This window comes from Mytilus edulis, chromosome 13 (assembly GCF_963676685.1).
Source record: "Mytilus edulis chromosome 13, xbMytEdul2.2, whole genome shotgun sequence".
Classification (NCBI taxonomy): domain Eukaryota; kingdom Metazoa; phylum Mollusca; class Bivalvia; order Mytilida; family Mytilidae; genus Mytilus; species Mytilus edulis.
The window spans coordinates 50,406,830-50,433,655 of record NC_092356.1 but is presented as its reverse complement, the minus strand read 5'-3'; the positions used below and the strand labels follow the sequence as shown (position 1 = coordinate 50,433,655).

Genomic DNA, 26,826 nt, shown 5'->3' with positions numbered 1-26,826 from the left:
ATTTTTAAATGGGGATATTTAAATGTTTTTGTAAAAAAATTAAATGGGGACGTTTAACTGTTTTTGTAAAGTTTTTAATTTGGGAAGTTTTAACTGTTTTTGTAAAGGTTTTATATGGGGATGTTTAACTGTTTTGTAAAAATTTTATATGGGGATGAGTTACTGTTTTTGTAAAAATTTTAAATGGGGATGTTTAACTGTTTTTGTAAAGTTTTTAATTTGGGAAGTTTTAACTGTTTTTGTAAAGTTTTTACATGGGGATGTTTAACTGTTTTGTAAAAACTTTAAATGGGGATGTTTAACTGTTTTTGAAAAAAAATTAAATAGGGTTGTGCAACTGTTTTTGTAAAAATTTTAAATGGGGATGTTTAACTGTTTTTGTAAAGTTTTCAATTTGGGAAGTTTTAACTGTTTTTGTAAAGTTTTTACATGGGGATGTTTAACTGTTTTGTAAAACTTTATATGGGGATGTTTTATTTTTTTTGTAAACAAATTTAAATGGGGATGTTTAACTGTTTTTGTAAAAATTTTAAATGGGGATGTTTGACTGTTTTTGTTAAGTTTTTAATTTGGGAAGTTTTAACTGTTTTTGTAAAGTTTTTACATGGGGATGTTTAACTGTTTTGTAAAAATTTTATATGGGGGATGTGTAACTGTTTTTGTAAAAAAAATTAAAAGGGGATGTTTAACTGTTTTTGTAAAAATTTTAAATGGGATGTTTTACTGTTTTTGTAAAGTATTTAATTTGGGAAGTTTTAATTGTTTTTGTAAAAACTTTATATAGGGATGTGTTACTGTTTTTGTAAAATTTTTAAATGGGGATATTTAAATGTTTTTGTAAAAAAATTAAATGGGGACGTTTAACTGTTTTTGTAAAGTTTTTAATTTGGGAAGTTTTAACTGTTTTTGTAAAGGTTTTACATGGGGATGTTTAACTGTTTTGTAAAAAATTTATATGGGGATGAGTTACTGTTTTTGTAAAAATTTTAAATGGGGATGTTTAACTGTTTTTGTAAAGTTTTTAATTTGGGAAGTTTTAACTGTTTTTGTAAAGTTTTTACATGGGGATGTTTAACTGTTTTGTAAAAACTTTAAATGGGGATGTTTAACTGTTTTTGTAAAAAATTTTAATAGGGTTGTGTAACTGTTTTTGTAAAAATTTTAAATGGGGATGTTTAACTGTTTTTGTAAAGTTTTTAATTTGGGAAGTTTTAACTGTTTTTGTAAGAATTTTAAATGGGGATGTTTAACTGTTTTTGTAAAAAAAAATTTAAATGGGGTTGTGTAACTGTTTTTAAAAATTTTAAATGAGGGTGTTTAACTGTTTCTCGTTTTTGTAAAGTTTTAAATGAAGCTGTTTAACTTTTTTTGTAAAGTTTTAAAATGGGGATGTTAAACTTTTCTTGTAAAGTTTACTGTTTTTGTTAAGTTTTTAAATGAGGTGTTGTACTGTTTTAATGAATTTTAAATTCAACCTTTAATTAATTACCTTTTTTTATTCTTTAAACAAAATAACAAATTGGCTTGATATGCATGCCAAAGTCAAGACAGAGACTTAGAACTGGTACGTTGAAAAGAAGAGGCAGGTGTCTTACAGTTGGCATTTGTCTTGGTCTACAGACACCTTTAGTCCAGATACATAATCCACAGTTCAGCTGGCTTGTTAGTACAAGCAAACAGGTTAGTTTATAACATTTGACTTTTTTAATACTTATCATTTACATTTTGAATTTAACCTATTTTTGTTGATTGAGCCTGCGCAAAAGTATGACATAGCGATCCTACATTCAGGTGGCAGTGGCGCAAATATTCACTCTGATTAAAGTTTTTGAAATTTTTATTACTTTCTTATACTATCCTGGATTTCCACCAAATTTGGACAGAATCTTGTTTATGATCAAAAGATAGTATCCAGAAGGAATTGTTATACTCCCAATCCTTACTATGAAATAGCTGGGGGTTATAGTTTTTCACTTCTGTCTGTCATATTCTCTTCCATATGCTTACCCAAATCTTTATATTGGATTGCAACCATACTTTGATGAGAAATAATCCTTGACCTCATTTTCATAGTTCAGCAACTTGGGGAACAGCATATCCCACATCAATGATGAAAAACTACTTGAACAAAATTAGGATTTTTTATGCCCCACCTACGATAGTAGAGGGGCATTATGTTTTCTGGTCTGTGCCCCCGTTCGTCCGTCCATCTGTGCGTCCATTCGTCCGTCAGTCTGTGCGTCCATTCGTCTGTCTGTGCGTCCGTTCGCTTCAGGTTAAAGTTTTTGGTCAAGGTAGTTTTTGAAGAAGTTGAAGTCTATTCAACTTGAAACTTAGTACACATGTTCCCTATGATATGATCTTTATAATTTTAATTCCAAATTAAAGTTTTGACCCTAATTTCACGGTCCACTGAACATAGAAAATGATAGTGCGAGTGGGGCATCCGTGTACTTGGGACACATTCTTGTTAACATGTGAAATCGTCACTTTTTATACGTAATAGGATTACCATATTTGATATATGGGTTCCTTGCAACGTCCATCAGATAGGGTTCACTTGACCTCTACCTTATTTCATGGATCAGTAATCAATGTTAAAGATAGGTGATTAGGTCCCTATGTCAAATACTATCAGCAGTAGGTCAACTATATGTGGTGTATTGCATGACTGTAATGGGTACAAGTCAGTCTGGAAGGTTTCATCTGACCTTGATATTATGTTCATGGTTCATTGGTAAATGTAAAGTTGTGTTTTGGTCTGTTTTTTAAGTACTATTATTATCTGGTCAACTAAATTTGGCATATTGAATGATTGCAAGGTGTATATGTCGATCTGTCAGGTATCATCTGACCTTGACCTCATTTTCATAGAGCATTAGTCAATGTTAAGTATTGTGTTTTAGTCTTTATTTCAAGTACTTTATTAAAGAAATATGTCAACTATAGTTGGTGTATAGAATGGTTTTAATGTGTATATCACTGTCAGGTATCGTCTCACCATGATATAAAAAAGAAGATGTGGTATGATTGCCAATGAGACAACTATCCACAAAAGACCAAAATGACACAGACATTAACAACTATAGGTCATCGTATGGCCTTCAACAATGAACAAAGCCCATACCGCATAGTCAGCTATAATAGGCCCCAATAAGACAATGTAAAACAATTCAAACGAGAAAACTAACGGCCTTATTTATGTTAAAAAAATAACGAAAAACAAATATGTAACACATAAACAAACGACGACCACTGAATTACAGGCTCATGACCTCATTTTATGGTTGATTGGTCAATGAAATTTTTTTTGGGATCTGTTTTTCTATTATCATAAGCAAATTGTCAATTATATGTTGTGTATAAAAAATATTGGAAGGTGTATATGTCTGTCTGACGACATTTATAATTAAACCTTTATCTTAAGGACCTTGAACATAAAATCAATGGTCAGTAAACCAGCCGAGACATTTCAGCCTGTTCAATCTTGTTTTTAAATAAGGCGCATCCTGAGTTAGAAATGGTAATTCTATTATTTCTGCGTGTCTAGTTATTAGTGAAATTCCAAGACAACTTTTGGTTAGACTGATAGCAAATTTAGGTCCCCTCAGTTAGGTAGATTGTAAATGAAACTATTCCTTGAAATACCAGAACAGGAAAAAGAAACGAAAGTTACATTCGTGCACCATTATTCATTTGGATACCTAAGAGGGTTTTTGTTTGTCATGTTTCACCACTGTATGTACCGATCATAACACTTGATTTTACTTCTTTAGGTTGCTCTTCCTAAAGCGAGTATCATCAGGATGTCCTTCCACAGAAAAGGTAACCTGTAGAAAAAATATATTCTCCAAGGTCAAAAGTCTTTAATATTAAAATAGTCTATTGGATTATTGTTGGTACAATACTAAATTACTATCAACAAAAGGTATAAAACTTATAACCAAAATCATCTACTGTATTCATAATATGGTCATAAAAATTAGGACAGACCATCTTTGTTTGAAGGATGAGTTTATTTTGGTCATGCATTTTATTTTATTGTACATCAAAATTATAGAAATTGGACTTTTTTTTCTTTTTTAATTGTCAGAGTTTAGATAATGCTAGGAAATTTGTTACCATAAAAGATTCAGATGATATTCATTCCAAGGTCACATATACTAGAAAGCACATTTAACGAAGGAAAACTTACCAATCACACACACATTCCAAAGTGGGCCAAGTCTTCCCTTAACCTTTTTACTACACTTTTTCACAAAAAACAACATTAGCAAAAGTGAGATGAAGGAGAGGCGGGCAGGACCTGTGCTTTATGATGGTAAGTATTCAGCTGTGCAAAGTACATTGGATAGTACTGATCTAGAAAACAGCGGGGATATAAACTTTTTAAAATTGGAGAACTCACTTCTACTATGGCCATATGAGTTATGAACCTACAATTTTAACAAAAGATTTCTATAGGCAGATCCTATTTTTATAGACGGGCCCAATGGAACTGAAGTTCTAATCATTGTTGAGAAATATGGACCAACCTACCACCTGAAATTTGATTGCAGATTCATAGCTAATTTTCTTTCCCCTTCACCACTTGCTTTTTAGCCATTGACAATTTTGGGATTAGCTGTTCTCTTGACAAGAAGATTGTCTAGGATTCTTCATATGGAAGGCATTAGACTGATAGTGTGAGATATTACCTTCCTCACAACATCAGTATCCTGGACATCAACCTTCACAGACTCGGGGATGCTTTACTACCTTCAACTTCAACACTTTGGTTTTTTGCCATGTGATGAAGCAGAAGATTTGGGTTAGCTGTCCCCTTGACTTGAAGATTGTCTAGGATCCTTCATATGGAAGGCATAAGACTGGTAGTGTGAGATATTACCTTCCTCACACCATCAGAATCCTGGACATCAATCTTTCATGTCTGTCCTCTTGACTAGAAGATTGTCTAGGATCCTTCATAGGGAAGGTTTATAGACTGATAGTATGAGATATAACCTACCTCACATCATCAGTATCCTGGACATCAACCTTCACAGACTGGGATGCTCTACCCTCTTCCACTTCAACACTTAGGTTTTCTCCCATGTGATGATGCAGAGGTTAGCTGTCCCCTTGACTAGAATATTGTCTAGGATCCTTCATATGGAAGGCATAAGACTGATAGTGTGAGATATAACCATCCTCACACCATCAGTATCCTGGACACGAACCTCTACAGACTGGGATGCTCTACCCTCTTCCACTTCAACACTTTGGTTTTCTCCCATGTGATGATACAGAGGTTAGCTGTCCCCTTGAATTGAAGATTGTCTAGGATCCTTCATATGGAAGTCATTAGACTGATAGTATGAGATATAACCATACTCACACCATCAGTATCCTGGACATTAACCTCTACAGACTGGGATGCTCTACCCTCTTCCACTTCACCACTTTGGGTTTTTGCCATGTGATGAAGCAGAAGATTTGGGTTAGCTGTCCCCTTGACTTGAATATTGTCTAGGATCCTTCATATGGAAGGCATAAGACTGATAGTGTGAGATATAACCTACCTCACACCATCAGTATCCTGGACACCAATCTTTCATGTCTGTCTTCTTGACTAGAAGATTGTCTAGGATCCTTCATAAGGAAGGCTATAGACTGATAGTGTGAGATATAACCTTCCTGGCACCATCAGTATCCTGGACACCAATCTTTCATGTCTGTCCTCTTGACTAGAAGATTGTCTAGGATCCTTCATAAGGAAGGCTATAGACTGATAGTGTGAGATATAACCTTCCTGGCACCATCAGTATCCTGGACACCAATCTTTCATGTCTGTCCTCTTGACTTGAAGATTGTCTAGGATCCTTCATATTGAAGGCATTAGACTGATAGTGTGTGATATAACCATACTCACACCATCAGTATCCTGGACATTAACCTCTACAGACTGGGATGCTCTACCCTCTTCCACTTCACCACTTTGGGTTTTTGCCATGTGATGAAGCAGAAGATTTGGGTTAGCTGTCGCATTGACTTAAAGATTGTCTAGGATCCTTCATATGGAAGGCATAAGACTGATAGTGTGAGATATAACCATCCTGACACCATCAGTATCCTGGACACCAATCTTTCATGTCTGTCTTCTTGACTAGAAGATTGTCTAGGATCCTTCATAAGGAAGGCTATAGACTGATAGTGTGAGATATAACCTTCCTGGCACCATCAGTATCCTGGACACCAATCTTTCATGTCTGTCCTCTTGACTAGAAGATTGTCTAGGATCCTTCATAAGGAAGGCTATAGACTGATAGTGTGAGATATAACCTTCCTGGCACCATCAGTATCCTGGACACCAATCTTTCATGTCTGTCCTCTTGACTTGAAGATTGTCTAGGATCCTTCATATTGAAGGCATTAGACTGATAGTGTGTGATATAACCATACTCACACCATCAGTATCCTGGACATTAACCTCTACAGACTGGGATGCTCTACCCTCTTCCACTTCACCACTTTGGGTTTTTGCCATGTGATGAAGCAGAAGATTTGGGTTAGCTGTCGCATTGACTTAAAGATTGTCTAGGATCCTTCATATGGAAGGCATAAGACTGATAGTGTGAGATATAACCATCCTGACACCATCAGTATCCTGGACACCAATCTTTCATGTCTGTCTTCTTGACTAGAAGATTGTCTAGGATCCTTCATAAGGAAGGCTATAGACTGATAGTGTGAGATATAACCTTCCTGGCACCATCAGTATCCTGGACACCAATCTTTCATGTCTGTCCTCTTGACTAGAAGATTGTCTAGGATCCTTCATAAGGAAGGCTATAGACTGATAGTGTGAGATATAACCTTCCTGGCACCATCAGTATCCTGGACACCAATCTTTCATGTCTGTCCCCTTGACTAGAAGATTGTCTAGGATCCTTCATAAGGAAGGCATTAGACTGATAGTGTGAGATATAACCTTCCTCACACCATCAGTATCCTGGACATCATCTTCCAAATCTATTCATCACCACTATGGTTTTCTGCAATGGGATGAAGCAGAAGGTTTGGGTTCAGCTGTCCTCTCGAGGAGAATATTTTTTAGGATCTTTCATTTGGAAGGTATACAACTGATAGTGTGAGATATAACATACTCTTTTCCCATTTTACAACTTTGGTTCAGTTGAGCCAAAGGACTGAAACTTCAATTCCATTGGATCTGTCTATCAAAATTAATCTAGCAGGAAAACTTTTGTTAAGAAAGTAAGCCTCCAATTTAAGCTGGTTTTTATCCCACTGTTTTCTGGTTTGACATTTTTTAGTTTTTTTATGACCATTGTTCAGGAATAAAATTTTACATCAGAAAAGAAATTCCTTAGATAGGATTTTACCTCAAAAGAGAAGTTTTAGTTTAATGGAAAGATAACTGTTAGAGCATATAATGAAAAAAAATGAGGTTAAAATTAGAATTAAAATATTTCTTTAGAAAACTAAATTTTAGGCTGTTGATTTAATATATTTGTGTTCATTTTAATTCTCTTTTAGGTTCTTCCAGCGGTTAAGTTTTAATGGATTTGGAGTAAGACTTGGTGGTCTAATACTTAGCTAATAATCAGGTAGGTTTATAATTCCTCTAGTGAAACACATTTTTTACATTTTTATGACTTAAAATTGGTATGGGAGTCTAGAATAAAAATGATAGAATTTGTTCATACTTAGCCAAAACATAGTATATATTGATATATATTAAAAAATATACTAAAAATGATAGGTCACGGCACATTTTGTCAAGCTACAGATTGTGACAAAATGACACAGTTTGTATGGATTATACAGGAAAAAACACAATTTTGTGATTAGAAACTAATCAAATTGATAGAATTGTGAAATAAATTAGGAAAAAAAGCTTTTAGACAATGCTTTGAGAATATCAAAAGAAAAGATAGAGTAACTGTACGTTTTTCAGACTAAAATACAAAATAGGAAAATTCAATGAAGATTCCTTTAGAAAATGCACTGTTTAAGAGTTACCTCCCCTTAAAATGCCAATTTAAAAACATTTAAATATCTGCATTCCTGCATCAAATTTTGCTAATTTGATAGAAATTCTGGACCTTAGGTTCTCTGTTTTTTTACAATCCAAGATGACAACAGACACCCATACCACCTTAAAATTACAATTGTTCCTCAATCCATGGAAATTGTTACAAACAAAAAAACGATTGTTTATCAATTTAAAATTGTTATCAACAAAAATACAATTGTTCCTCAATTCATTTAAATTGTTCCCCACCAAAAATATAGGAATCCGCAATAATATATTTACAATACAATGTTCCAATACTGATTTTTTTTTTAAACAATTTTGAATGACTTATCATCTTACTTTTCAGGCCAGCATTTATTATAATTTGTCAGTATGGATTGATGTTTAGAATGGCCATTTAAGCCGATTTGTAAGGTAAGAATGAGTATTGTGATACTATCACCTTGTGAATGCAACTCCTGGCACCATTTGACAGACAGCCCTCAAACTTGGTTGGATTGTTTGCCATCTTGATCCAACCATTTTTTCAGGAATTTAACCATATTTGTCTATTGTACCACAATTACACATTGTGATACCACAATTGATTTCCTTACTTATACAGCGCAGGGGACATTTCACCACTGCATAGCAATCTTGTTTTTATTTCAGTATTGTTTTGTGACTATAAATGTTTTAAAGATTTCAATTGATTACATAGATGTTATGTGTTGTGTTGTTGGGATGTTGTCACATTGCTATGTTCCTCCTATTACCTTGATGTTTTATAAATCTATTTCTATACTTGAATATACCAACAGTGGTATTTTTAACAATTTTGATTGACCAAGACATTTCATATTCCAGGGTACAGCAAAACAGCTGATCTTTGAAAATAAGGATTTATGTTGGAAATGGCCAATGACACATTGACTTTTAAGGTAAGAAAGAGCTGTTACAAAGATTTATAAACTTTTTGTGTTTAAATATCATGTACAAGCACAGAGTTATTATTATCTTCTTACAATTCAACATTTTTTGAAAGGATGTGTCAAGAAGTCAAAATAGATTATTTAGGAACTTTCTTTTGTTATTTGATGAAAGCTTAACCTATTACTGTTATTCTCTCAATTTAAATTTCGGAAATTCAGAAATCAATTGAAAAAAAACCAACATTACCCGCACAGAAATTGCTAACAAAAGCACATAAGTTTCACATGTGAAGCACATGAGATGCAAGTAAGAATTGTATGCAAATCAGGTTGCTCATATGTGCAGTTTGGTAGTTCATATGTGCCCACAAAAATCTAACATAATGCTCACATGTGCAATTCAAACCTCAGGTGAGCTTTTATCATCCATGTTAGTTTTATGTTAGTTTTGTACTTTGAAAAGTTTTTCCATTCTTCTAACCATTCAAAACTAACCTACATCATTGCTCATATGAGCTTTTTCAAAATGACATGCCCAGTCATGTACTTCCTGTAAATTCAAATTCATGAAAAGCATGCAATAAATGGAGGTAGATGGATATGGAAAATGTTAAGTCCTATATTGTGCTATTTGAAGAAAGGCATTGTTGAAATTTGATAAAACCAGTGTGGCTGTGGTTAATTATTTGTAAGTTATCATTTCTATTTCATTATTTTCATTTTTGTGTCAGATTTTGAAATATATTACAATTTTAAGTCCTTTATGGGAATATATATACAGGTTGCTTCAAAATAAGTACTACATGTATAAAGATTTTTCCTTTTTAAACTTTTTGAAATACAGTACTTATTAATCAAAGACATTCATTGTGTACTAAACTTGGAAGTCCCTCTATTAGATTTATAATGTAATGTTATATTTTTAGTCATGATCATGATTATTGTTTAAATAAAAAAAAAAAATGATATGAAAATCATAATTAACTGACAATAATTAAAGAATTACTCTTTTAACATGATGTATCAGTTATTTTATTTTCAACTGAATTATTTAAGATTTTCATTTAGATTTGAAAAATATTCCTTTTTTAAAGCAGCCATTTTGTTTTGGTCAACTATAATATTTATGTGTGCAACATGTGAGCAACTGCTCATATGAGCAATCTAATAAAATGCACATGTGAAACAAAAGCTCATATGAGCAGTTGCATGTGAGGTTTTTAACATGCAAATTAGGTTATTTTTATATGTGCAATTTTTTTGCTCACAAAATGCTCACCTAATTTGCATGTTAAAAAACTCGTGTGCAATCATGTTAGTTTCTAGCGTGAGCATCTTATGTGCAACTTATGTGCAACATGTTAGCACTTTTTTGGTAAGGGTTAAATCCTTATTACAACATCAACACATCAACACATCAACAAAGGGACAACAGAAACACTGAAAACAAACAACAACATACATAGAAACGGACTATTTGATAACAACTGCCATAATCTTGACTTGGTACAGGACAATTTAAGAAATAATTATGGGTGGAACCTGGTGTTATGGCTTACCAAACTTCCTGCTTATTTAATATGCCAGAAAAATTGAAAGTGTCTTAATTGTTTTTCAGCCTACTATTACCATGATTACTGTAGCTGCATAAAAGAATTGTGATTAAGTTTGTATTCTCTTCATGATGACACACAGTTACACTACCGTGATATGTTGTCATTCAAAGGACACAGCTTTCAATAAAGTTCACCACAACATTGTGCTAGCACTTGATAACAACTGTTGTGCTATTCTTGTAATGTTAGACTTATCTGCTGCATTTGAAGTTATTGACCAGCTGATTCTGATTGAACATCTTGAATACCCCTACAGAATATCTGATAATGCCCTTCCATTGACAAGATGTTACTGAAGCGACAGAACATAACTTATCTCTTATAAATATTAATAATGATGATATGCAGCTACATTTTAGTGTACAAAACTCTGTATTAGGATTGTAAATGTACTGGTTTTTTTTTTAAAAACCTATTGATGAAATTTGCAGAAGTCACAATATGAACTAATATTCCTATGGTGTATCTTGAATGAACATAAGACTGGAGACCGATTTGACAGACATAATTGCATAGATGAGTTCAAATATGCTTACAGTTAGTAAATCAGGACAAAACCGACCATATTGATTTTGCGGAATGAACAGAAGTTTGAAACTTTTAAGTAGAAAGAGAAAACTTATCTAATATTACCTAACATGATTCTATTAATGTCTGAATTCGTATATTTTTTACAGGTATTTTTATACAGTTGTAATGGTTATTCATTTATGTAGTTTTATTGTTTCGTCCTTTTTATTTTATCTAATGTGCATTATTTTAGTTTGTTAATTGATAAGATTATCGGTTATCTTATATTGTTGTGTAAACCACTTAGAGTATTTTTTGTTCACTAATGCCTGTCATAGATATTGTATAATATTAATAATTTTTTCAGTAAGAGTAAAGAATGTTGCTGGGATAGAATAAGGCCATTTTGTCAGAAGTTCCTACACCTTTGGTTTTCCCTATGACACAGGGGGAAAAAATTGCCCTATATATCAATTTTTTGTTTTTACTCAGAATTCTTCAATAGCTCATAAAAAAGACATCACTATAATCTAAGCAGAATCTACATTTCTTTTCTGACGATTTGAGACCCAAATAATTCCAGTGCAAATATAAGATAAAAGTCCAAGTCCCTTTTCCTGTCATTTAAAAAAAATCAAATATCTTTACAATGTCACCATCAGGATAAATTATAAATAGGGAGTGAAGGCAGATGTGAAAGTTAACTGGATCAAGAATGTTAAATAAAATATGTTTTTGTTAATTTGGATGACATTTTACTTGCAATTATGTACCATTTACTAGGCTGGATGTAGTACAGACTTGCTTACCGTACCATTTCAACACTGGAAGAAGTACGTTTGTCTGAGCGAAGCCAATTGGAAGCACGTACCTCTTAGTGAAGCTAATTGGGAGCACATACCCTCTGTCTTGTTGCGAAGCTGATTGGAAGCAGTACATATATACCTCTGTCTGCTAAATCTAATTAGAAGCAGTACCCCTGGCAGAGTGGGCCCGATTAGAAGCATGTAACTCTGAGGGAAGCCAATTGGAAGCATGTACCTCTGCAAAATTTGATTAACACTATTCAACAAATTTTATTTTACATTCTTTTTAAAGTTTACTTTCATACCTTCTTTCATTTTTTATTTATAATTATTCCCCCTGTTAACATTGTGAAGTACAAATTATCACTTCACCATTTTGTACCCTTATTTAGATCTTATTTTGATGAAGGTGCCGTAGAAATTAAAACATGCCAATATCGTTTAATTACTTCAACAATTCCTGAAGTATCGTTATAAGGGTTTTAGAATTATCATAAATGGACTTCTCAAATAAAAAAAATCCTGATTAATATCGTTTTGCTGATTATATATTTTACTGGTAATTTCACTTAATGTAACTTTAAATGTAAAATACAATAAGTAAATTTTTTTATTCTATTGTTAAAAGTGAAGGTAGAATCATTGGTTATTTGAGGGGTTTCGATGGCTGCATGGTCTTATTATTCCAACAACTATATCATTAGCTAATGTCAATTCAACACTTTAATAGGTTGTGAGTTTGAATGTTGCACATAGCAAGTGGTGCGTTCAACTCCAACTTCCTACCAAAGCATCTGTCTTGTTGACACTCCCCTTTCAGATCCACCAATAAACATGACTGTCACAAGGAAGGGAACAGTGATGAAAGTGACTTTAAACACCAATCAATCAATTTTATTGGGTTTCTGAATTCATAAGCGGAAGCCCTTCATTCTAAAAATGTGCACACGGTCAACGCTTTTACAACCCTATGAAATTACAAAAAGAAGCATTCAATACTTATAATTACATTTTTTAGCTATGATAATGAAAACACGAATATTATAATATTTGAATTTGATTCATCTGTGCACTTTATTGTGGGACCACCTGTTATCATGAATGAAAAGTTTTATTGAGTAATGCAATTGCTTAAGGAATAACATGTGATGTACTGTTAGCCAATCAGAATAAAGTATTATAATGAAATATACATCTAATGTAATTATTAAATCATAAACAAAGTACTTAATATGACACGAAATAGATTTGAACAGAAGCATAGAGTACTTAACATGGCACCAGATAGATTTTACTACTAACAAGTACAGTAGACTCTGGCAAATTGGATACCCAAAATGTCAGCTAAAAATGTCCCATTATCTGATATATTCAATTAGAGGATGAATGTATATGCACTTAAAATGACGTCATATAGATTTGAATTGAAACATAAGTAGGTACTTAAGGTGGTACCAAACACCTTGACTAAAATTAATTTGGCCTGTTTCATTTTCATAAAATTTTGAAAAAATATTTACTTTGACTCTTTGACAAAAATATATTTTCAAACAACAACGTGAACCTCACATTTTTTGGAAGAAATTCATTGGATATGCTTAATATTAACTTAACAATATAACTTGGTTAAAAACATTTAGCTGATTTCCAGAGTTATCTCCCTGTAGTGTTAGGTACCACCTACATATGGAACCAAATAGTATGAAATAGTTCATTTATCATAACAAACATAATGTAAAAAGATTTGTTTAATTGATGCATGAGCTCTGCATCTGTCAAAAAAAACTTATTGAAATTTGCATGTTTTTATTGTATTTAGCTGAAAATCAATCTGTATGCAAATTATATCATCATAAAAAGAACCCTGAGATGTAAATATGGGAACAAATCTTTATTCCTTTGTTTTAACACAAAGTAATCATATATTTTCATCTATTTCCTATATTGCCATTATTGTGTTAAAGCTTATGATACATAGTTATAATGTGATAAGCAAGGATAAAAAAGGGGAATAATCCATTTAATTTACAGTAAACACATAGTGTTTGTTAAAAAAAATCTAAATTTTGAGAAACATCTTGCTGAGATTGTAATACAAATTCATATATATATTATAGACACAATATGCTATTACAAATATATTACCAGTGTCAAATTTGAGGAAGAAAACTGAGTATTTATTAGAAATTTTCTTTTTTGTGCATTTTGTGCAAGGATTGTTATGAAAATTTATATACAGGTACGAGCTGCTATTCCAAATTGATTTGCTATGTCAAAAATGTTATGAAACTATAAAAATGTATCAACTAAGATAAAATCATATGTATGATTTTCTAGTGTCAAAATTCATGAAACTTGAAACCCTTTTAAGGATGCAGTCATGTCAGGTTTAGGATTTTTTGTCAGATAATTATTGTTCGAACTCCTATTGTTTCTTCCTTTGATACAGTGTAAAATGCTTTTGCACTATACCCCCCACTTTTCTTTTCATTTATATGCACTTCAAAAACTCATAAAAGTTCATTTACCAAAGTCTACACAGATTCTAGATTTCTTTTCTTCAGATTTAAGACCCAAAGAATGCCAATGCTAATTAGAAGGTAAAAGTCTGAATCAGCCATTTCCCACCATGTTTTAAGTATTAGATATCAAATATCTTGAAAATGAGTTCCATAACCTATCAGTATTTATTAGCTTATTTTGTTCCTTAACTTATACTCCTCTCTGCTCTATAGTATCAATTATAAATTTTAGATTTTTTTTTTAAATTTCACCTGACTACATCCTTATATGAGTTGCTTAATTTGTTTGTATCAAAATAAAAATGTATGTATATGCCTCACAAAAATATGTGCAAGCTAAGCACTAATTTTCTTGTCTTTTTTTGTAACAACCAGACTGCATGAATATGTGCGCTAGTATCCAGCAAATAAGAATTATAATGAATAAACAAAACTGTCATTAATTTTCTTATGATACCCCACCCATTATTGGGATCTGTATCTTCCTTTTTTCATTGAAAGATGATTTAATTTCTTTTATTTTAATAAAAACATTGTGGAGGCAGATTGTGTCATTTAGGTATTTTGAATAATGGTGCCAAAGTTTCCCTCAGTTCAATGAATAGCAAGAAAAAAGTTTCTGTTTACATATTATTAAAATATGTAAGGTTATTTTTATTTGAATAATTATAGACTTTTTATAATACTGTCCAAGCATAAGTTTAAACACAGGTTTCCAACTTTTTTCCACGAGTACACTCGTTTTAGTTGGTTTTTCCTGACTGGTGTGATTGTCAATGATAGCGATTTTGCCATTTTTTTCTCTCTCTAACAATGTACAAGAATTTCTCATTTATAATTGCTATGATTTTATTTATGCTTATGCTTATGAGTTCTATTTATGTATACTGTTTTAATAATTATTAAAATCCAGTGCCCTATAGCTGTCTGGGTTATTGGCAATATTAATATATTGTTTGTTTTGTTTAAGCCTATATATTTTAGGGAAAGGAGTTAAGGTAATATGCATGGACTAGAAATGTTTAGAATGTTTAGACCTTCCACTTGTCCATTTACATTAAACATTAAGGGGTACCTGTCACTTTAACTAACATAGATTTGGCTGGTTTAAATTTTATAAAGCTTTGACAAAATACTTACTTTGACCTGTTTACAAAAATATGAAAATTTCTAGAAATTTGAACTGCTCAATTTACAGGAATAATTTGGTTGGCTATACATGTATACACTACTTTTGATTGTTGAAAAATTTGAGCTCTCCTTACCAGTAGTTTGAGATTAAAACACTGTTTTTAAGAGTTAACTTCCTTAGGTGTTCTGTACCCCCTTAAAGACTACTTCTCAATTGATGTATTTTCCTAAAATTACAAATTTTATCCTTTTTTCTTTTTCAAAGTATAGAGATGTGGTATGATTGCCAATTAGACAACTATCAACCCAAGTTCAAATGAAGTTAATGTTAGCAATTATAGGCAACCATATGCTCTTCAATGATGACAAAAACCCATACTATATTGTCAGCTTTAAAAGGCCCTGAGATAAAAATATAAAACAATTCAATAGAGAAAACTAACAGCATAATTTATAACAAAACCATTTAAGAAAAACAAACATGACATACAGGAATCAGCAACAACCCCTGAACCACAGTTTCCTGACATGGATATGCACATCAAGAATATGGCTTGGTTAAAAATGTTTGTGAGCACTCCCCCTAACCCTGGACAGTGATGGCTTAACTCATCTAAACAAGGCATAAAACATATAGCTAATGGGAACAAATCATTGGGCTTCATAAAAAGAAATTTAAAAATATCATATTAGAACATCAAATCTCAGGCATATCTGGAGCTAGTTTGACCATATTCATGTTCAGTATGGGACCCTCACACATTTGAACAAACCTCTAAAATCAAGGTGGTCCAAAGGCTAGCTGCCAGATACCGATATGTGTGTAACAGGTACCATAACATCAGTAGTCCGACAGACATGATAAGCTCATTAACATGGCCATCAGTACAAGGAAGAAGACTACGCACAAGATTAATAATGTTCTACAAAACAATACATCATATCATAGCAATCCCACCTGCTATTCTCATACCATCAGACAGTAGAACCCGCATAAAACACAATCTCATTTTCTGACACATTTCAACCAAAAAAGATACATATAAATTTTCAATTTTAAACGCCCTTTGTCGGAATGTGTTATGGTAAACCGTTGTCCTTCTGTCTGTTCGTCCATCTGTCCATCTGTCCGTCTTCAGCATAACTGACAATAACTCTTTAAATAATTGGCATGAAACTTAGGTGAACTGTTTAAATCTATTGACATGAGCTCCCTTTTGATTTTAAAATTTTTTTGTATTTAAGTTTCCAAGTTATGGGATTTTGTCTAGTCTGAGACTTTTGTCGCAGAAATCTCGACGGTGGCTACTACAGCGGCGATAGCTCACTTATTTAAAGCTTTATATTTTAGAAGGTGAAAGACATGGATGCTTCATACTTTGTATATAGATGCTTCATGTTATGAAATATCCGTCTGACACATGTCCATTGACTATGACCTCATTTTCATGGTTCAATGACTATTTGAAAAAAGAAATTTTTTGTTATGTTATTTTCCCACTTATTATGAGTATTAGGATACTATATTTGGTTTGTGCATACTTTGCAAGGTCAGACTGTTTTGACTTGACCGTAACCTCATTTCATGGTTATGGTTATGTCAAGGTTAAGTTTTGGTGGTCAAGTCAATATTTCAGATACTATAAGCAATAAGTCTTGTATATTTGGTGTATGGAAGGACTGTAAGGTGTACATATCCAACTGGCAGGTGTCATCTGACCTTGACCTCATTTTAATGGTTGAGTGGTTATAGGTAAGTTCTTGTGTTTTAGTCTGTTTTTCTTATACTGTATGCAATAGGTCTACTATATTTGGTGTATGGAATGACAGTAAGGTGTACCTGTCTAGCTGGCAGGTGTCATCTGACCTTGACCTCATTTTCATGGTTCAGTGGTCAAAGTTAAGTTTTTGAGTTATTGGTGTTTTTTTCTAATACTATAATGTCTATATGCAATAGGTCAACTATATTTGGTGTATGAAACTTTTTTTATGTACAAGTCAGTCTCGCAGGTTTTATTTCAACTTGACCTCATTTTCATGGTTTATTGCTCAGTGTTAAGTTTTTGTGTTTTGGTCTGTTTTTCTTAAACTATAAGCAATAGGTCAATAGTTCAACTATATTTGTTGTATGGAGAATTGGAAGTTGTACATGTCTGCCTGGCTTGGTCTCCTCTGACCTTGGCCTCATTTTCCTGGTTCATTGGTCAATGTTTAGTTTTCTTGGTTAGATCAATTTGTTAGAAACTATAAGCAATAGGTCAACTATATTTAGTGTAATGAATTGTTGTAAAGTGTACATGTATTTCTCGTTTGGTTTATATGACCTTAACCTCATTTTCATGGTTGATGTTAAGTTTATGTGATGGTTGTAGTAAAGCTTTATATTTAGTACTATCAACATTACATCAAAAATTAGTAAAGAAGGCGAGACATTTTAGCTTGTGCACTCTTGATTTTCATAAAAAAAAAAGCTGGTTTTTTTTCCAGTTTTTGGACAATAACTCAAAAACGCTTTCATCAATTTGCAGGAAACTTTGGTGAATTATTTATATATCTATTAATGTTAGCTCACTTACAATCTTAATAAATTTTAGCTTTTATGTCAATAGATATAATCAAGTAACCAAAGTTTCTTGTGAATTGGTTCTAGCGTTTTTGAGTTATTGTCTGAAATGTTGAAAATGGACAGATTTACAGATATACCATAATATGTCCCGTAAACAAGCATATAATTATCAAGTCAATATATTCAAGCATAATGATAAAAATTGTTGAAAACTGTTTTTTAAGTGAATTTTCTAAGTCCAAGGACCATAACTCTGCATAAAATCGTCAAACCAGAAAAAAAATCGACTTTGATCTGTAACTTGTCATTATAAACTATATACCAATTTTAAATTCAGTAACTTCAACCATGACGAAAAAAAGTGCAGAAAACCGATTATTTGTCTTAGTGAATTTTCTAAGTCAAAGGACCATAACTCTGCACAAAATCATTAGACCAGAACAAAATTTGAACTTGATCTGTAATTTGAAATGATAAAACAATACTATAAATATCAATCAACATCTCTAGCATGAAGAGAAAAGGTGTGAAAAACTCATTTACCTGGCTGACAGATGGACAGACAGACAGATGGAGTGCAAACCTAAAGTCCCCTTCAACTTCTTTGGTTGGGGACTAATAATGAATTCACAGTAATATAATGTGTAGTAGTAAAAGGCAATCAGGCAAATAAACTCTACTGTTTCTGCAAATTTATTGTTCATTTTATGAAAGAAAATATATCATTACAAGTTCAAAGTAAACATACATCATTTTCAATATTTCTTTGGTTAATATAAATAATAATCTCAGAATAATTAATAAAGTAAATAAAAAACAGCATTTTCAGAAATAATCCAAAAAATATGACTAGAAATTTAAACCTGTAGATGTTTCTGTTGTGAAATCATTGAGTAACATACAATGTATTACCTTTCTGTAAACAATTATAGCCTTTGAGCTTGAAAAATCATAACTGAATAAAAATACAATTTTTCAACAGAATTTAGGAAGAGCTCGGTATGATCATCAATGTGGCCTCAAGACCTGCTGCCAATTATGTACTGAAGTTATATACAAAATTAATTCCTTCTTAAAAAAGATGGCATGTAGCCAGCTCAGAATATATATATATATTAATTCATCATCATCAAGCAAAAATCATTGTAAGCTCTTAATAATGGAGAGTAAATGTACCATTAACAATAGTAAATGTTTTTACGCAATTTAAATGAGTAAAAAGCTTTAAAGAATTATGTAAAAACTCTTGACATTAAATAAATATGACCTGTTTAAATTTTATCTGATAAAAACTTCTCAGCATATCTGAGGGTAGCAATGCCCTTTAACGTCCGGCGTCAAACAGTCATTTTCAGCTACGATTAGCATCAAATTGGTTAAAATATTACCCTGATTCATCAAAATATCCTTCTCCTGATTCGTCAGAGGTCTCAAATAATTATTGTTACCGTCATTTTTGGAAAAAAATTAACGTGATTCGTCAAAATCAGTCTATGTTGTTATCGTCTAATAGAATGTGTACATTTTATTGTCAAACACCAAAAAATTACTGTTAACATCATTTGGCAAGAATTTTTAATGTTATCGTCATGATGATACCCCCATTTCAACCCTTAAATCTAAGTGATTTTTTTCTTCTTTTTTTCCTTATTTTTTAATTTGTTTTTATGCTTAATGAATATTTCTGATTTCATATGGATATAATTTACAGAATTGTTATGGTTTGAGAAAATCGTATGTCCAGCTGCATTATTTGATGATTATTTTATTTTGGAACAAATTGAAATCAAAACAAAATAAAAGTTTTTGTTCTATAAAAATAGATTTGAAATAGTTATCCACAAAATAAACAACAAATAAAACGGAACCAACATATAAAATCATTAAATTATATATAAAATTAAAATAAAAAGAATAAGTATATTGCACTTTTTATAAACAAAATACATTCACATTTAAGCACTTTTAAATTAAAAATATAATCAAGAGCTGTTCCAACAAAACAAACAAGGCTTCGCACCAAAGAAGATGAAAAACATTTCTTGTGTAGCAGTCCATTTATATTTGTTTTTGGTCAAACTAGTTTTCTGTGTAGCGTTTTGTACTCTGGTGTTTATAAAATGTTTATATATTGTATGATTGCCAATAAGACAACTCTCCACAAGGGAACAAAATGACACAAAAATTAAAAACTATAGGTCACCCTATGGCCTTCAACAATGAGCAAGTGTTAGTTTTTACTGTGGCTAGCCTTCCCTCACTTCTACTGTTTTTTCTTTAATGAAATAACATTTACAGCATCATTACATTTATGATGGGGATTTTCCTCTTCAAAAAGGTATGAATTGTTGGAACAGCCATAAGAAAATGTATAATATCAAAATATGGCACAAAAAACAGGTTATAAATATAAAACAAAAAGCGAGACTTTACAATACAGTTGTACCAGGGACTGAACATAGAAATGTTTTATAATGAGCGAATCAATAAGTTTTAAAATTTTTCGTGTAAATAAAAACATAATATTCACAGATCAGTGAGATTTTATAATCTTTTGAAATTGTAGTTTAGATCATCTGATACTACATTTTTTTTATAACTCTAACAAGATATACCAGTGTTTACTACCTTCAGTCAATTAGCTAGGGAACCATCGCTCTTAGGTCCTTATGTTATTTTTTACTATTTGTGATGGTCTGCAAATAGTCAAAAATAACATAAGGACTTAAGTGCTACAGTTCCACAGCTATCAACCAATATGGCCAACCACCTTGATATCATGTCTTCAGTTATAAAAATATTAGGATTTAGCTGCACACGCTTCCCGTGGTTGTGTTAATACTATATAACTCTTTACATTCGTATCTTGCAAAACGAAAACAAAGCAAGAATAGCCATCTAACATTAGCTCATAGCAATATTTTCACCATTTCAACCTAATTTACAAGCACTGGATTACTTTAATACTAGAATTGCCTTTAAATAAGCAAAGAAGCATATAAAAAGCTATGACTTAATGTTATTGCAACTATGTACTATTTTTACAGATTTTGAGAAAATAACAACTTGAGTTAAAAAAAAAATATACATGAACAAATTAATTTTGGAGCTAATTTTTTTTTTTATCAACTTTCCAATTTAATGACTGAATTCAACCTTATTCATTAGTAATTCTTTTTTCTTTAACCTATAGCCATGTCTCCTGATGGAATATGTAAAATGAAACTTGAGATCAAATCCTCATGATTTTAACATGATTTCAGAATCCTATACAAAATATCATTTATACTATTTTTATCAATTTAATAAACTGAGATCATAATGTCATATAGTTTGTAAATGTATACGACAACCCTTAATACAACCCTTAATACATATATACATGAAAATCACAAAGTTAAGAAACAGTTTATACCGTTATACTTTAGAAGTGTCACATTTTCTACAACAACAAACAATAAATGTATAAAAAAAATCACAAATTTTATAGTGTGTACAATCCACTTAAAGCAAGGCAAAGATTCTATAACAAAGCGGTCAAACCACTGAAAAATCAACAAATCTTGTTAATGCCACTTTAAAACCATTTTTACAGAGTTATGTCCCCTTTCATACCAATTGTAAACATGTTTAAATTTAATTTTCAAATTGCATTTTTGTACTCAAACCGGACTTTATTTTAGCGGTTAAAAATGTTAACAGTTTTACAATCTTTTCTCGAATTTAATTATTGTAACTCAGAAAATCTTGAGAAGTTTTACTTACCCAAATAATATTTTAGGTCCTTTGATAAGATTTTTGAAATGAATTCTTGGTTAATATTTTGAGCATACACATAATTTGTAAGATTTATTATCAGTTTATCACTTGATAAAGAATGACTTTCTCTGTAAAAATGGTCTTTAAAGTTCTAAACAAAAGTGACATACTCCGTGATATATTATGTAAAGATATATTTTTTATATAAATTTTCACATATATTGCCATTTTTTTTCAATAGTATTCTCCTAAACATGCTGCTCTATTGTTTCAAAAGTCTCCAACCAGAATCTGTCATACAAATGGAACATTCTCACAAGTGACAATCTTTACAGACTAGGTCTTACCCAGAATGCAATACCAGATTTTACAATAAAGTACTTTAGAGATAAAATTGAGAATGGAAATGGGGAATGTGTCAAAGAGACAACAACCCGACCAAATAAAAAAACAACAGCAGAGGTTCACCAACAGGTCTTCAATGTAGCAGGAAATTCCCGCACCAAGAGTCTGGATAGGATATAAATGTTTTGGGCATATTTCTGCACTTTCAACCAGAGAAACATGACAATAAAGTCTTAGATTGAGGGAACATGCATCAATTTTGAAATACAAATCATGCAGTTGACCTCTAAAGAATAGAGAGCCATTGGAGCTGAAAAAAAATATTTTTGGTAGAGCCGTAGTATTACAGGCCCCACATGGTAAAGGTTTACAATTAATTCTTATTTATTTGAACACTTTGATCTTTATTAAAAATAATCCTCAGAATATGTCCCACGGCTTAAACAGACAAACATCTATGAATAAACAGACTTGTGAAATATGTCCATTTGCATGACAGACCTATGAAAAATTCTAACGTTCAATTTCTTACAACATAATCAGACCAAAGTTGGAATGTCAAATGTAAAATTTGCATACAAAGTATCAAAACATAACTTATTTAATATTCATTATAACAGCATTGGATAACAAGTTTTAACTTCATTTAAAATAATGTACAATTGTAATTCATTAATGAGAACATAGATTTTTAAATGCAAAGTTACAAGTTTTACTACTAACTTGATATTTTGGAATGTTTATAAATGCCTACAGAACTATACTATATACTATAGAAATCCTTCAAAACAAAGACTGACAGTGTCTATTATAAAACCAATTTTCTAATGCAGTAAATTCTCATCAGAATATAAGAAATAGCATTTACTATAAATAATAAATTGTTGAAATGAGAATCACTTTGTGAAATTTCTTGATTTCTGCTTCTTTACCTATACAGATAAAGTAGAGTTTTGTCTAAATAGCTCATTCACAATTAAAAAAAAGACCATTTGAAAGAACATTGGTTTGAAGAAAAGCAGTCTTTGTTTTATAAGAAAACATAAGTGAGCCTTTTTACCATAACTAAATAATTATCAAATATAACTAGATTCTACCATATAAGCGGCTACATTCAAGATATGGTTTCTAAAATCATTTAAATAAAATCACTAACTTTGACCTTAATTAAGTGACCTTGACAAGGTTCAGCAATCTAGATCATCCAATTGTTTTATAATATAGGTATAAGTAACTGTATCACAGTAATTCAGTTGACTCTCTGTATCTCCAACTCTTTTAAAATTTAATTTCAAATAAAATGAAAAATCCAAAGTATGAAGAACCATTATTTTCCAGAGGAATAATTGACCTCTATGACCTTTTCCCACTAATTGCACTATGGGAAACTGGTGATGTAAAATATCTGACTTGTTCAAGTATTAAGATTTTCTTCCCGTTTTTTACAAGAATATCCCATATATTTAGTTAAAATTTTAGGTCTGTCCAATCAAAATAGAATTTACATACATGTAACTTCACAAAAGTTCTTTCAGAATTGAGAGATATAAAGAGAGCCAACTTGTGCTCTAAATTGGTGTAGTTCTGGTGGTTTTCATCATGGATATGTAATGGGATTGAGTAACATATTGGAGTATGCAAATAACTGCAATAAATATACACAGACATACAAATCAAGCATTACATACAATTAAGGTAAAGGAGTCGTTTTAACAAAATAAAACTTACGACTAAGATTAATCGCATGTATTCCGAATTGTTCATTACTTACGATAAATCTTAATTGTAGGATTTTTTGTGAAACTGACTCCAGGTTTTCATACATAAAATAAAATATCAGTTATATATACACAGATATCTGTGAAAAACAGAATTGTAAAAATTAATAATGACATTTACAGAAAATACAATTCGCCGTTTCAGAATCTAATGCATCCTGGGTAATATTTTCAAAAGCGTACACCAAAGCGTTTTGATTGGTTTAAAACGTCCTAAACAATCGAAATTCAACCAATGACGTAACGTTATTTTCACTTTGGGGTACGAACAATGAAATTACCCATGATGCTTTAGATTCTGAAACGGCCAATTACGAACACAAGACCTAGGTCAACTAAAGAGTAAAATAGAGGATGCAATAAAAATAAAAGTAATACTGATAAATATATACTGAAAAAATACAAAATCAAAAACAACAAGTACTGAAGGTCATACAACTCAAGGACAAACTCACGGTTGAAACTTGGGAACAGAACTATGCATATTGCTAAATTAAATGAAATCAGGTGATTTTGTAAAATGTAATGATTGACAAACAGACATTTTTTTTACTGGCTATGACTTCAGAAAAATTAATGACATTATTCCCATAGTATGTTGTTTAACAAGTGCCATGATATTGTTTGATAACTATTTACAGGTATTAACATCATTTTGGCAGAAATGAGTTGTGATTGTTCAAGATTGTAGAAAAGAAAAACAAATTTGCCATTTTTCATGTTTGAACACCTTATTTAACCTGAGAAAAATGGTGATGTGAAAAAAAATTACTGTTATATTCAACTTTTGCTTAACAATGGGAAAAAATGATTTTAGTATATTTGTTCCATGAATTTGAAATCTGAACACTCATTTTATTGTAATGAATTGACTAGACAAGTTACAAATGTTGATACAATTTCATTCACATAATAAGCTGGAATCGTAAAAAACTATCTTTCACCAAATCAGCTGTTTTCAAAGCACCTTCTACATTTTTTTACAGGATTAAAGGATCCTAAGTTTTATTCTTCTTTGTACAAATGCTATAGTTAATGGACATATTTACTTAATGGAAATTGGTCCATGAACTATGGCCATAACAGCAACATGCATATATATATGTAAATGTAAAGCATGGCAGATGACACTCAGAATATGTACATGGCAAGTTGGCACTGTTCATCTGATGGTTTACTGCTCAGGAATTAATGGACTTATTATATAATTTTTAAAAACAAATTGTAATTTTTCTTATAATTTATTTTGAATTTTAACCCAATTTTTACATTTTTTTTTTTTTATCTATATGGAAAAATGGGATTTAAACAGAATTTTTTTGAACAGATCTGTTTATCCTTAATGTGTTTTTATAAAATGTGTGAACTGGAATATAAAATATCTAAAAACGCATTATCATAATTAATAATTTGTACACTTATTTGCATAAAATTGTCACATAAATCAAATGATGTGTTACACAACTCCACAAAGTTAAAATCCATAATAAAAACGAAAATATTTGGGAAATTTTCATCTCTTATATTAATCCTTTTCTAAAACAATTTGCCAACAATAAGGGAATCACATTGTTTATTGACTATCAAAACAATGCATTGTAGGAGAGCATCATTTTTTTAAATTCTTTAAATTTGCAAAATAATTTCATCACCAAAACAAAATTTATAATATAAAGTTTTTTTCTCCATCCAAACAGTCCTTAATTTTTCAGGTATAAAAAATTTACACAAATAGTCAGAAAAATGGTAAAAGGACCCAAACCTTTTTCAGTTCAAAATGGAAAGACATATGATGTTCCGATATGTAAAAGGTTCGTGAAATGAACAAGGTTTCCATTACTACACTACTGATATGCACATAAATAATTAGCACGACAACAAACGTCTGGATGTGTTTCTATGACAACAATAAGGACACCACATACATATTTATATCTTACGATGCTGCCTTGTGAGCCATTGTTAATTATAAATAGGACTGAAGGACGGATGGAACAAATAAAAATGCTTGCCAAGATGGTCTTGCATTGTTTAAAAGGCATATAATTTCAAAATGAATTTTTAATTGAATCTTTTCTAGAAATAAATACATGAGTCGATGATGAAATAGTTATTTGATGTTTGTTTTTCTTAAAACCACTTTGGATGAATTGTGGCATTCATATATGGAATAATTTTTCAATGAAATTTGATCTTAAAATATTTACATGTTTTTTTTTCTTATTTAAATATTTCAATTTGTTTTTTTAAATATGGAAGAAAAATTTATACAAATTCACCATCAACGTGCACAATTACATATTTGTAAGAATATTTTTTTTCTGATTTGCATTTTGAGTGTTTTCTTTTTTATTATCATGATTAACAAAAATATAGTTTTCTGGAATGGAAAAAGAAAACCAGTTTTAATGGAATGAAACAGTTTTTATCAAATTTTTCATAAAATCCCAAAATTGTGATATTGTCGTTGAATTTTGTACAGTGCTGCCCTCATCAATATGAAAAATACACATCAAAATTATTTTTACTCTTTTGTATGTAATTATACTGGAGAAGATCAAATTGTTAATTTTGACCGTGACCCTTTCCAAACTTCAGTCCAAAACAATTCCTTAACATTCTATTTACGACTTCATTCAACTTTCTTACATAATTCAACAATCTAAACATCCCATAGTGTCATATCATTACTAATTATATTTATGTGACATAAATTGCTCTAAAAAACATGATGAAACCAAAATCCATTTGAGACTGAATATTAATTTGATTTTGAGAACCCCTTGATATCCTAAAAATTCATTATCCTTTAAATGGTATTAGACACCAAATGTTTTAATATGG

The 26,826-nt window shown here is 31.1% G+C and overlaps 1 long non-coding RNA gene across 2 annotated transcripts; it reads left to right on the top strand.

The window, feature by feature from the left end:
* On the top strand, positions 1-12,354 carry LOC139501012 (uncharacterized). Of its 2 annotated transcripts, XR_011658433.1 has the most exons (5): positions 1-1,680; positions 3,777-3,825; positions 7,537-7,607; positions 8,885-8,958; positions 10,568-12,354. It is a non-coding gene; the product is annotated as an uncharacterized lncRNA (long non-coding RNA). The 2 variants fall into 2 exon arrangements; XR_011658432.1 differs by lacking the exons at positions 8,885-8,958; positions 10,568-12,354 and adding an exon at positions 8,385-8,456 and having other exon boundaries at positions 6-1,680.
* The last annotated feature ends 14,472 nt before the right edge of the window (positions 12,355-26,826 follow it).